We start from the raw sequence: 12,547 nt of genomic DNA, 5'->3' as shown, positions 1-12,547 counted from the left end.
TACATCCTCCTCCTCGTCATTTATTTTTGATCACTTGGTTTTTCCCTTGTCCCAGAGTTTTGTTAACACCCATTTCCTTTCCCCCACCTCTCCCTCTTCCACATCCCCCCAGAACCGTCGGCCCCTTTGTTTTCTCCTCCAGAATGTTTATTCCACCTATGTAGGTAGGCATGCAGAAATAATATAACCAAAAACAAGGCAGAGCAAAACAAAGCAACTGACTTTCGGGAAGATGGCGACTGAGTAACACACACCAAAGAGACTCCGCAGAAATAAGCCCAGGTGAGTTACTAAGAGGGAAATTCAACACTGCTGGATTGCAGGAGGAGCATCATAAAGATAAGTAGGCACAGATCCACAAGGTTTTGAGGGACTGGGGACTTTTGGCTTACCACAGTAGAGGCCAGCTAGGGTTTGACCTTAGCCCTGACACTGTCTCAGCTAGAGCCGGGAACATTTGGAGTCAACACAGGGGCTTTATTTATCTCAACACAGCCACAGCTTGCTGCCGCCTGCCTCGAGGCAGGGATTAAACCTTTGCAGCCCCACGGGCAGGGATCATGGCTCAGCTGTATTGTTACTTTTATTTCCCTCTTTTCTCTCTATCCCCCCCACAGCGGGTTTAGTTTTTAATTTTTTTCTCCTCTTTGTCGCTTCCCTCTTCTCTCACACACCACTGCCAACCTCCAGATCACTCCCCTTAGTCAATGGTAATTACACCTGTCCCATGCCCAGTTAGGTGAGCTCCACCCTGTGCAGCATATCCTGAGGCTAGGGAAAGCCCAGCCAACCTCCACCAGGGGATACTCCGCCCAACTTCTTACCGGGAACTTCCTGCCTGTGTGGCTGGGGGAGCTCCTATTTTTCCTCTGTGGGCCAAAGTGACTGAGGGAACTTCCTCCCACCTACCTTAGTGCCTCACACGGTCTAAGGCAGCTCACCAACTTTCCAAGCTGCTGCAGGAACCTCTTCCCAACCTCCACAGTGATCTACCTGGCCAAGGCAATTCTGCCCAACATTCGTGGTGTTCTACATCAAAGCAGGCAACCACCAGCCTTCTGGGGCACACCCTGAGAGGGAAGCCACAGGAGGATAAAGTGGTAGGCTAATTCCATAGTAAAGTTAGCTGTAGGACGTTTGAAGAAGCATTCCTAAGAGTCTCCCAGAGAGACCCAGTGCTCTCCAACTCCCTGGAAAATGGCACCTGGTTCCTCTCAAACAACACAATGCAAACAGTCAGCAACCCCAATGACCTCAATTTAAAAACAGGAGAAACAAAAGGCAATGGCAGAAGATATACTAAACATAATGACGTGCAAAGAAGAAGCAGACATTGATCTGCCACAGAAAGAAATTTTCAGAATGCTGCTTGGAGTCATACAGGATATGAGGGAAACAATATAGAAAAAGGATGAAATGATAGAGGAGACAAAGTCCATACACCAAAGGGAAATACAAGAGCTTAGGGAAGAGATAACAAAAACCAGTAGCAGATACACAGGACTCAAGAATCGACTGGAGGAAGCAGATAACTGCACCAGTGACTTGGAGGATAGCCAAGCAAACTTTAACAAATGCAGACAAAAATCTAATAAGCTCATCAGAGAAGCTGAAGAAAACCCAAGAGCTATGTCTGATGCTATGAAGACGAACAACATGAGAATTATTGGATTACCGGAAGAAGACACAACAAAAGCCATCTGCAACTATAGTGAGAGAATTCTTGGAAGAAAACTTCCCCAGCTTAGGTGAATGAGACAGGTAACCATTCAGGAGGCTAAAAGAACACCAGATGGAATGAATCCCAAGAAGAAGTCACCAAGGCACATAATAGTTAAACTATCCAACTTTGAGGAAAAGGAGAAAATCATAAGAGCAGCTAGGGAAAAACAAGCAATCACATGTAAAGGTTCCCAAATAAGAATATGCTAAGACCTAACATCAGAAACTATGAAGAAGAGGAGAGAGTGGAGTAACATATTCCAATGAATACGTCAACCGAACACTCCAAAAGATGAAAAAAGAAATCGCAGCCTCAACAATTATAATGGGTGACTTCAATACATCACTCTCTGAAAAGATAGATCACAGGGAAAGAAAATCAGCAAGGAGGCTAGTGATCTAATTACTTCAATTAGACAATTTGACCTGATAGATATTTACTGAGTTTTTCATCCAAATACCAAAAAAAAAATCACATTCTTTTCAAGCGCTATGGCACATATTCAAAGATAGACCACATGCTGGGGCATAAGGCGAATCTACATAAATTAAAGCACATTGATATCATACAGACCTCTCTCTCTGACCACTGTGCCATAAGGCTGGAAATCAACAAAAGGAAGAGGAAGAAAACCAGAGCAAACAATTGGAGGATGGATAACTTCCTATTGTAAAAGGAGTGCATACTGGTGCAGATCAGAGATGAAATGAGGAAATTTCTAGAAACCAACGAGAATGAGAACTCGACGTACCAAAACTTATGGGACACAGCAAAGGCAGTTATCAGAGGAAGCTTCATAGCAATACTTGCACACCTGAAAAAGGAAGAGAGACTCGTGATTGATATGCTGGCACAAAATTTACAACAACTAGAGCTGAGTCAGCAGGACATTCCCGTTAATAGCAAAAGAAAAGAAATAATAAAAATCAGGGCTGAGATTCAGGAGAGGGAAAATAAGAAAACTATGGGGAAATTTAATGCTGCTAAAAGTTGGTTCTTTGAAAGGATAAACAGAATCGACAGACCACTGGCAAACCTAATCAAAGAAAGGTTATTCTTGCTATTCAATAGCAAGAATAAGGGTAGAAGGAGGGGACATTACAACAACCCTAATGAAATCAAAAGGATAATTACACAGTACTTTGAAGGATTGTACTCCAATGAATTTAACAACTTGGACGACATGGACAAATTCTTGGAAAAACAGTCCCTCCCTAGATGGACATCAAGAATCTTCTGTGGAAGTCAAGAATCTCAACAGACCCATAGCAATAGAAGAAATAGACAAGGTTATCAAGGGGCTACCAACAAAAAAGTCCCCTGAACCAGATGGCTTCACTGGAGAATTCTAGCAAGCATTTAGGGAAGAACTAACACCAATCCTACACAAACTCTTCCAGAACATAGAAAAAGACAGCAAACTCCCAATATCCTTCTATGAAGGTCATATAACTCTGATACCAAAACCAGGCAAGGATCCCACAAGAATCGAGAACTACACAACAATATCCCGAATGAACATCGATGCAAAAATCCTTAACAAAATAATGGCCAATAGAATATAAAAGTATAAAAAACAAATAATATACCATGACCAAGTGGGACTCATACCAGGGGTGCGGGGATGGTTTAACATACAAAATACCATTAATATCATTTGCCACATTGACATGAAAAACTATAAGAACCAGAACCACATAATAATATCGATAGATGCAGAAAAAGCACTCGACAACATCCAACACCAATTCCTGTTTAAGACACGAGAAAATAGGAATGGAAGGAAAGTTCCTCAAGACAATACAAGCTATATATGAAAAACCAACAGCCAACGTAGTAGTCAATGGAGAAAAGACTAACACAATCCCACTGAAAAAAGGGACCAGACAAGGATGCCCCTTGTCCCCACTCTTATTTAATATTGTGCTGGAGGTTTTAGCTACCACCATAAGGCAAAGAAAAGACATCAAAGGTATTCATCTGGAGAAGGAAGAGGTGAAGCTATCATTATTTGCAGATGATATAATTTTACATATGGAAAGTCCCAAAAGCTCCACAAGGGGAGTACTGGAAGCAATTGAGCAGTTTGGCAGAGTGGCAGGATACAAGGTCCACAAACAGAAGTCCTTCAGACTGCTATACACATCGGATAAGACCACAGAAAAGGAGATCAAAACCTAGGTGGCACCCTTCACAATAGCCAAATACAAATGGAAATATCTAGGGATATACCTGACTAAAAGAACAAAAGATCTGTATGAGGAAAGCTACAGAACACTATTACAAGAAACCAAGAGTGACCTCAACAAATAGAAGAATATCCCATGCTCATGGATTGGAAGACTCAATATAGTAAAGATGTCAGCTCTGTCTAAGGTACTATATAAGTTGAATGCAATCCTGATACAAATACCCTCATCTTTCTTCAAAGAACTGGAAAAACTGATTACCAACTTCATATGGAGAGGGAAGAATCCCAGAATTAGGAGAGAAATCCTCAAAGGACACAGTGAGAGGGCTTGCTTTACCTGACTTAAGCACCTGTTATATAGCCACAGTTGTCAAAACCGCATGGTATTGGTACAATGACATACACTAAGACCAATGGAAAAGAACTGAAAACTCAGAAATAAAATCATCAGCATACAGCCAACTGATCTCTGATCAGGGCCCAAAAAATATCCAATGGGAAGCAGGTGCCCTCTTTAACAAGTAGTGCAACAAAAAATGGATATCTACCTGCAGAAAAATGAAACAAGATGCTTATCTCACTCCATGCACAAGAATAAACCAATAAAACATATGGTAGCCCACTGAAAAGGAGTGGGGGGGAAGGAAAAAAATTAAAAAGAAATGGGTAGTGGGGCACAGTGTACTAACCCACCCAAGGGAAGAGTATTGTTTACATCTCCACAGGGAAAGGGACCAGACTTCAACCCAGTGCTCCAAGATGTGAATGCAACATGCCGGCATGGAGTAGGGAACCAGTGGAGAGGTCTGAGGGCGGGCCCCAATCCCCAACTACATGGACACCTGCCCCTCCCCCAGAAGAATTTATTTCAGAGGACAGCACTGAATCTGCAGATCAGGGAGAGGGACATATCTGACCAGAGGACACAGGAGTAAATGAAGGGAAAGGAAGAAAGAGTAGAGCACATCCTGGCCCACCAAGCCCACCAATTCCTGCTCAGAGCAGCCAATCCACAGAGAGGGCCATATGACCGGCCCCACTATGAGACACAACATCCCTCACTGACACCTACACCAGACAACACTGGAGACACAATGTGGGAATTCCACCCGATCTGATCCATCACAACGAAGCAAAACACTAAGGGTGTGCAACAGAACAGCAAGGGAAACAGAGCAACAAAGTCCCCAGGAAATACCAAAAATAGACTTTGGGGTGAAGACTTGCCCCCCCACCGACTCAACTGGAAAACATGCCTAAAGGCCAACAAACAGTCCGTGAACTAACTACAAGCTTTTCTTTCTTGTTGTTTTGTTTTGTTTTGTCATTGGCTTATTGTTGTTGTTGTTTTGTTTTATTTTGTTGCTTAGTTTTGCTCTGTCTTGTTTATGTGCATTTTATTATCTCCACGGGTCTGCCTAAATAAGATAGGCTGGATGAACAATCTGGAGGAGAAAACAATGGGACCGACAGTTCCAGGGGGACATGGGAGAGGAGGAGGTAGGGGGAAAGGCAGTGGTGTTAACAAACCCAGGGGCAAGGAAACAACAAGTGATCCAAATAGGTGGTGAGGAGGCTGTAGGAGGCCAGGTAGGGCGTGATCAAGGGCAATGTAACAAAGAGGAATTGCTGAAACCCTGGTGGGGACTGAGCATGATAGTAGGACAGGACGAAAGTCAAGGGAAATAGAGGAAAGAGCTGGGAGGCAGATGGCATTTACAGAGATCTAGACAAAGATATGTATATATACAAATATATTTATATATGAGGATGGGGAAATAGATCTATGTGCATATATTTATAGGTTTAGTATTAAGGTAGCACATGGACATTGGGCCTCTACTCAAGTACTCCCTCAATGCAAGAATACTTTGTTCTATTAAACTGACATTCCATGATGCTCACCTTCCCGACACAATCACTGAAGACAAAGCAGGTGCATAAGCAAAAGTGAAGTGCCCGGCTATCAAAAGATATAACGTCTGGGGTCTTAAAGGCTTGAAGGTAAACAAACTAGCTCAGAAGCAACAAAGCCCACATGGAAGAAGCACACCAGCCTGCATGCTCACAAGGTACCGAAGAGATCAGTTATCAGGCATCAAAGAACAAAAAATCAAATCATTATATGCTCACCTCCCTGATATGATCGCTGAAGACAAAGTGGGTGCATAAGCAAATGTGGTGAAGAAAACTGATGGTACCTGACTATCAAAAGATATAGCATCTGGGGTCTTAAAGGCTTGAAGGTAAACAAATGGCCATCTAGCTCAGAAGCAACAAAGCTCACATGAAAGAAGCACACCAGCCTGTGTGATCACGAGGTGTCGAAGAGATCAGGTATCAGGCATCATTAGAGCAAAAAAATCATATCATTGTGAATGAGGGAGAGTGCAGGGTGGAAACTCAAAGCCCATCTATAGGCAACTGGACATCTCCTTACAGAAGGGTCCCAGGGAGGAGATGAGCCAGTCAGGGTGCGATGTAGCAACGATGAAGCATACAACTTCCCTCTAGTTCCTAAATGCTTCCTCCCCACCATCATGATCCTAATTCTACCTTACAAATCTTGCTAGATCAGAGGATGTACACTGGTACAGATAGGAACTAGAAACATAGGATGATCCAGTGGCGAGAGTAGTGATACTAGGAGGGTGGAGGGAAGGTGGGGTGGAAAGGGGGAACCAATTACAGGGATCTACATATAACTTCCTCCCTGGGAGATAACAGAAAAGTGGGTGACGGGAGACATCAGACAGGGAAAGATATGACAAAATAATAATTTATAAATTATCAAGCATCCATGAAGGAGGGGGGTAGGGAGGGAGAAGGGGTTGGGAGGGGGAAATGAGAAGCTGATGCCAGGGGCTTAAGTGGAGAGCAAATGTTTTGAGAATAATGAGGGCAATGAATGTACAAATGTGCTTTACACAATTGATGTATGTATGGATTATGATAAGAGTTATATGAGCCCCTAATAAAATGATTTTTTAAGCAACTAAAGAAAACAAAACGATGACCAAAAAAAGCCTATAAGTAGTTCAAGGTCTATTTGTTGACCTTTATGAGTGTTTTCGGGTCATGTCTGCTGAAATACTATGGACTAAAAAAAATAAAGTACTATGGACTGCAAACAAATCTGTCATGGAGGAAGAAGTACAGTCAGAATGTTCTTTCATGCGATGGCCAGACTCCATCTCACATACTTTGGACACATCAGGAGAGACCAGTCCCTGGAGAAGAACATCATGCTTGGTAAAGTAGAGGGGCAGCTCATTCACTCACTGCCATCAAGTTGGTGCCAACTCAAAGTGAATTTATAAGACAGAGTAGGGCTGCCCCTTTGAGTTTCTAAGACTGTAACTGTTTATAAGAGCAGTAACCAAGGCTCCCTACCAGGGCGGCTATACATGCATATTTCCTTCTCTTAACAGTGTTTTAACTGCTATACCTTTGCCTACATCAATGACTCAATCAACAGAATCATTTTATGCCCCAGGGGGATGAGTGATAATGTTCTCTATCATACAATTATGATATCTTTAAAGTGAACCAGAGACATTACAAACCATAGCTATATGAATTGATTTGGAACTTGCCCTTAATTCTAGCCCCAATCAAAGAACAATTAATTCTCATGACATGGCTCTCCTTGATACCTGCCCTCATAAAGAGATCACTGAAGATGTGGGTGCTATAAGAAAAGGTGGCGAAGAAACCAGATGGTGCCCAGGTATCGAAAAGAATAGTATCTTAGGCAGTCCATCTGAACTGATTGTGATAACTCACAAGGGGCCACACAGAAAGATTAAAGGCACAACTGGGCTGGAGGGGAGTGCGGCACTAGAGCGCTCCATTCCTGATTGTTGGAATAGCAATGTGGATTGATAGGATGCTCACCTTTCATCTTTCGGACACGATTACTGAAGACTAAAAGGCTGCATGAGTTGTTAGGTCAGCAGGACCCAGGATAGGCAGCCCTGAAAAAAAATAGGGACAGAAACAATGGTTTCTTTTCTTTTCTTTTTTTAAATAGATCATTTTATTGGGGGCTCTTATAGCTCTTATAACAATCCATACAACCATTGTATCAAGCACTTTTGTACATATGTTGCCATCATCATTCCAAAACATTTTCTTTCTACTGGAGCCCTTAATATTAGTTCCTCTTTTTTTCCTCCCTCCCCCACCCTCCCAAACTCATGAACCCTTGATAATTTATAAATCATTTTTATTTTCGTATTTTACACCATCTGCTGTCTCCCTTCACCCATGTTTCTGTTGTTCGTCCCCCGGGGGAGAGGGTGTTGTACATTGATTATTGCTATTGGTTCCCCTTTACATTCCCTTCTCCCCCCACCTTTCCCCTACCCCCATGGTATTGCTACTCTCATTATTTGTCCTGAGAGGTTTATCTGTCCTAGATTCTGTGTGTCGAGAACTCTTATCTGTACCAGTGAACATGCTCTGGTCTAGGAAGATTTGTAAGCTAGAACTGAGGTCACATAGTGGAGAAAGCATTAAAGAACTAGAGGAATGTTGTGTGTTTCCTGGGTGCTATACTGCACCCTGGTTAGCTCATCCCTTCCTTGTGACCCTTCTGTAACGGGGTGTCCAATTGTCTACAGATGGACTTTGGGTCTCCATTCTGATCCCCATCATTTGCACCAAAATGGTTGTTTATTTTGGTTTTTCTGATGCCTGGTACCGGATCCTGTCTGTGCTTCTTCCATGTAGGCTTTGTTGTTTCCTTGCTAGATGGCCACTTGTTTTAACTTCAAGTCTTTAAGACCCCAGACGCTATAAATCTTTTGATAGCCAGGCACCGTCAGCTTTCTTCACCACATTTGCGTGTGCACCATTTTGTCTTCAGCATCGTCGGAAAGGTGAGTATCACAGAATGCCAGGTTATTAGAACAGTGCTCTTGCGTTGAGGGAGTACTTGAGTAGAGGCCCAATGTCTGTCTGTTACTTTAATACTTAACCTATAAATATATGTACATAGACCTATATCCCTATCATGAAATGATGGTTTCTAATATGTCCTTTTCTTTCTTTAACATAAAGGTATTTATCTGTTCTATGTCATCATTCTTGTTAGACTTGTGGCTACTTATATGTTTTTTTTTTCCGGGTGTTTATCAACACAAGAAATCCAGGACAGGCAGCCACACTGAGACAGCAACGGGACTGAGGGCATCTGGGAGGGGAGGGTAGAGAGGAACTGGGAGGTAATTGTGACAGGTACAAGAGACTAGCAAATGTTCTAAAATTGACAGCAAGGAGTGGGTAGTTTTTCTTGACATATTTGAACAATTGAATTGTATCTGAGAGGAATTACTTAAATGTGAATGATGAGTAAACATAACTATGGGGTAGGAGGGGGGGGAAATACACACACACACATAGGAGGAGTTACCAAAAAAAACCATTTTTTTTCAAAGCTATGTGTTTAATTTTTTTTACAAAACTACGTTATCACCTTCAAAGGTTTCTCCATTAAACCTAATATCTTTGTCAAATCTGCGATTCCTTGCTTGGAAACATTTTCAAACTCATCTGTTTGGATGGCTGACAGCACCTCCCTCGGTTTTTTTGTTTGTTTGTTTTGGTTTTTTTAATTTTATTTTTTATCATTTTATTGCAGGCTCTTACAGATATTATAACAACCCATAAATTAGTTATATCACACAAACTTGTACATATGTTGCCATCGTCATTTTCAAAACATTATCTTTCTACTCGAGCCCTTATCAGCTCCTTTTGTTTACCTCCCCCATGCTCCCACCCTCGTGAACCCTTGATAAATTATATATTATTATTATTTTCATATCTTACTCTGTTCATTGTCCCCTTCACCTTCGTTTCTATTGTTCATCCCTGGGGGGAGGGATGTGATACATCCATCATTGCTATCAGTTGCCCCTTTCTGACCCTTCCCACCCCGTCACTCCCGTGTTTTTTCTTCACTTCTTCTGCATCATCAAATTGCTGTCCTTTCATGTCCCTCTCCATTTGTGGAAACAAAAAGAAGTCGTGTGAGTCAGGTACATGGGCCAAGAGAGGCATGCGGTTTTTTCCAAAAACTGGCTCACTGAGACGGCCGTGTAAGCAAGTCCATTGTCGTGGCAAAACCAGTCCCCTGTCACAAATCAGGCTTTTGTAGCACACTGTTATGCAATCTTTTCAGAACCTCTAAATTGAAAGCTTGATGAACAGTCTGACCTGGTGGAAAGAACTCCAAATGCACTACAAGTTGACATTTTCACCCGTTCAGGAACTTGACACACATCCAAAATGAGGCTTATCATCAACAAACATTTCACCTTTTTTGAAATGAAAAAAACATTCGTACACTTGCTTTTTGTCCATAGCAATGTCCTTTTAAGCTGTATTCAAAATCAAAACCGTTTCTGCAGCATTTTTCCCGAGCAGGAAACAAAATTTCAGTCACATATTGTTCTTTTAAATTGGCCATCACAAAAAATGAGGTTTGAGCAAAACTGCTTTTACCAAAAAATTCACTGTGACCAGAGAGAACCTTCCCAGGTGACGCCACTAGTTGCGCTAACTCAGAGCAAGGGGCTCAATGCTCACCTGGCGGGAAAAGTGCATACTATGAAAGCTCTGCCCAGCGGAGATTTATTATTTATATGCATATGTAACAAGGAAGCAAATGGACTTTGGGCCTCTACTTGAATCTTGCCACAACACAAGAATGGTTTGTTCCAATAATTTGGTATTGTATGACACTAACCTTCCTGACATGATTGGGTGCATAAACAAACGTGGTGAAGAAAGCTGCAAATGTGGTGCATAAGCAAATGTGGTAAAGAAAGCTGATGGTACCCAGATATTAAAAGATAGAGCACCTGGGGTGCCAAGACATGAATACAACACGCAGGCATGAATCAGGGAACCAGTAGAGAGGTCTGGGAGACCGGCCCCAATACCAACTACGTGGACACCCCGCCCCCCATCCCCCAGAAGAATGACTTCAGAGGACAGCGCTGAAGCTACAGATCGGGAGAGGGGCACGTCTGATCAGAGCGCACAGAAACAAAGAAAGAAGGAAGGAGAGTGGAACACATCCTGGACCACCAAGCCCCAAGGACAATATTCCTGCCCAAAGCAGCCAATGCACAGAGAGGACCATACACCCGGACCAACCACGAGACAAGAAGTCCCTCACAGACCCATATCTCCACAAGGGACAACACTGGAGGCACAGTGAGGGAATTGTGCCCAATCTGACCCCCTCACACCGGGGCAAAACACCAAGAGCGTGCAACAGAGCAGCAAGGGGAGCAAAGCAATGAAGTCCCTGGGGAATACCAAAAATAGACTTTGGGGCCAGGGCACGGCACCCCATCAGACTGACTAGGAAACGCTACTAAAGTGCAACAAACAGACTTGGACTATTTATAGGCTTTTCTCTTTTTTTGTCATTTTTGTTGTTGTTTTGTCTTCTTTTGTTGTTTTGCTTGGCTTTGGGTTTTTGTGCTTATTATTGTCTCTCCGTGTCTATCTAGATAAGAGCGGTGAGATAAACAATCTGGAGGGGAAAACAATGGGACCAATGGTTCCAGGAGAAACACCGGAAAGGGAGAGGCAGGAGAAAGGAAGTGGGTGTAAACAAACCCAGGGACAAGGGAACAACAAGTAATCTAAAATTGATGGCAAGGAGGGCATAGGATGCCTGGTAGGGCTTGATCAAGGGCAATGTAACACAGAGGAATTACTGAAACCTGAATGAAGACTGAACATGATAGTGGGACAAGAGGAAAGTAAAAGGAAATAGAGGAACTAGGAGGCAAGGGACATTTACAGAGGTCTAGATGCAGGTATATACATATGTAAATATATTCTTATGTAACAATAGGGGCATAGATCTAAGTGCATATATTTATATGGTAAGTATTAAGGTAGCAGATGAACATTGGGCCTCTACTCAAGTACTCCCTCAACACAAGAACACTTTGTTCTAATAACCTGGCATTCCATGATGCTCACCTTCTCAACACGGTTGCTGAAGACAAAATGGGTGCCTAAGCAAATAGGATGAAGAAGTTAATGGTTCCCGGCTATCAAATGATATAGTATCTGGGGTCTTAAAGGCTTGAAGATAAACAAGCAGCCATCTAGCTGAGAAGCAACAAAGCCCACATGGAAGAAGCACAGCATCCTGTGTGATCATGAGGTGTCAATGGGATCAGGTATCAGGCATCAAAGACCCAGAACAAAAAAAAAATCATATCAATATGAATGAGGGAGAAAGCAGAGTGGAGACCCAAAGTCCATCTGTAGACAATTGGACATCCCCTTACAGAAGGGTCACAAGGAAGAGACAAGCCAGTCAGGGTGCAGTATAAAACCAATGAAACATACAACTTTCCTCTAGTTCTTGAATGATTCCTCCCCTCCCCCCCATCATGACCCCAATTCTACCTTACAAATCCGGCTAGACCAGAGCATGTACATGGGTACAGATAGCTAAGAGCTGGAAAGACAGGGAATTCAGGACAAATAAAACCCTCAGGACCAATAATGAGAGTAGTGATACCAGAAGGATAAGGGGAAGGTGGGAAGAGAAAGAGTGAACCCATCACAATGATCTACATATTACCCCCTCCCAG

The sequence above is a fragment of the Tenrec ecaudatus genome, chromosome 14, assembly GCF_050624435.1.
Source record: "Tenrec ecaudatus isolate mTenEca1 chromosome 14, mTenEca1.hap1, whole genome shotgun sequence".
In the NCBI taxonomy this organism is placed as follows: domain Eukaryota; kingdom Metazoa; phylum Chordata; class Mammalia; order Afrosoricida; family Tenrecidae; genus Tenrec; species Tenrec ecaudatus.
This window is presented reverse-complemented; position numbering follows the sequence as displayed.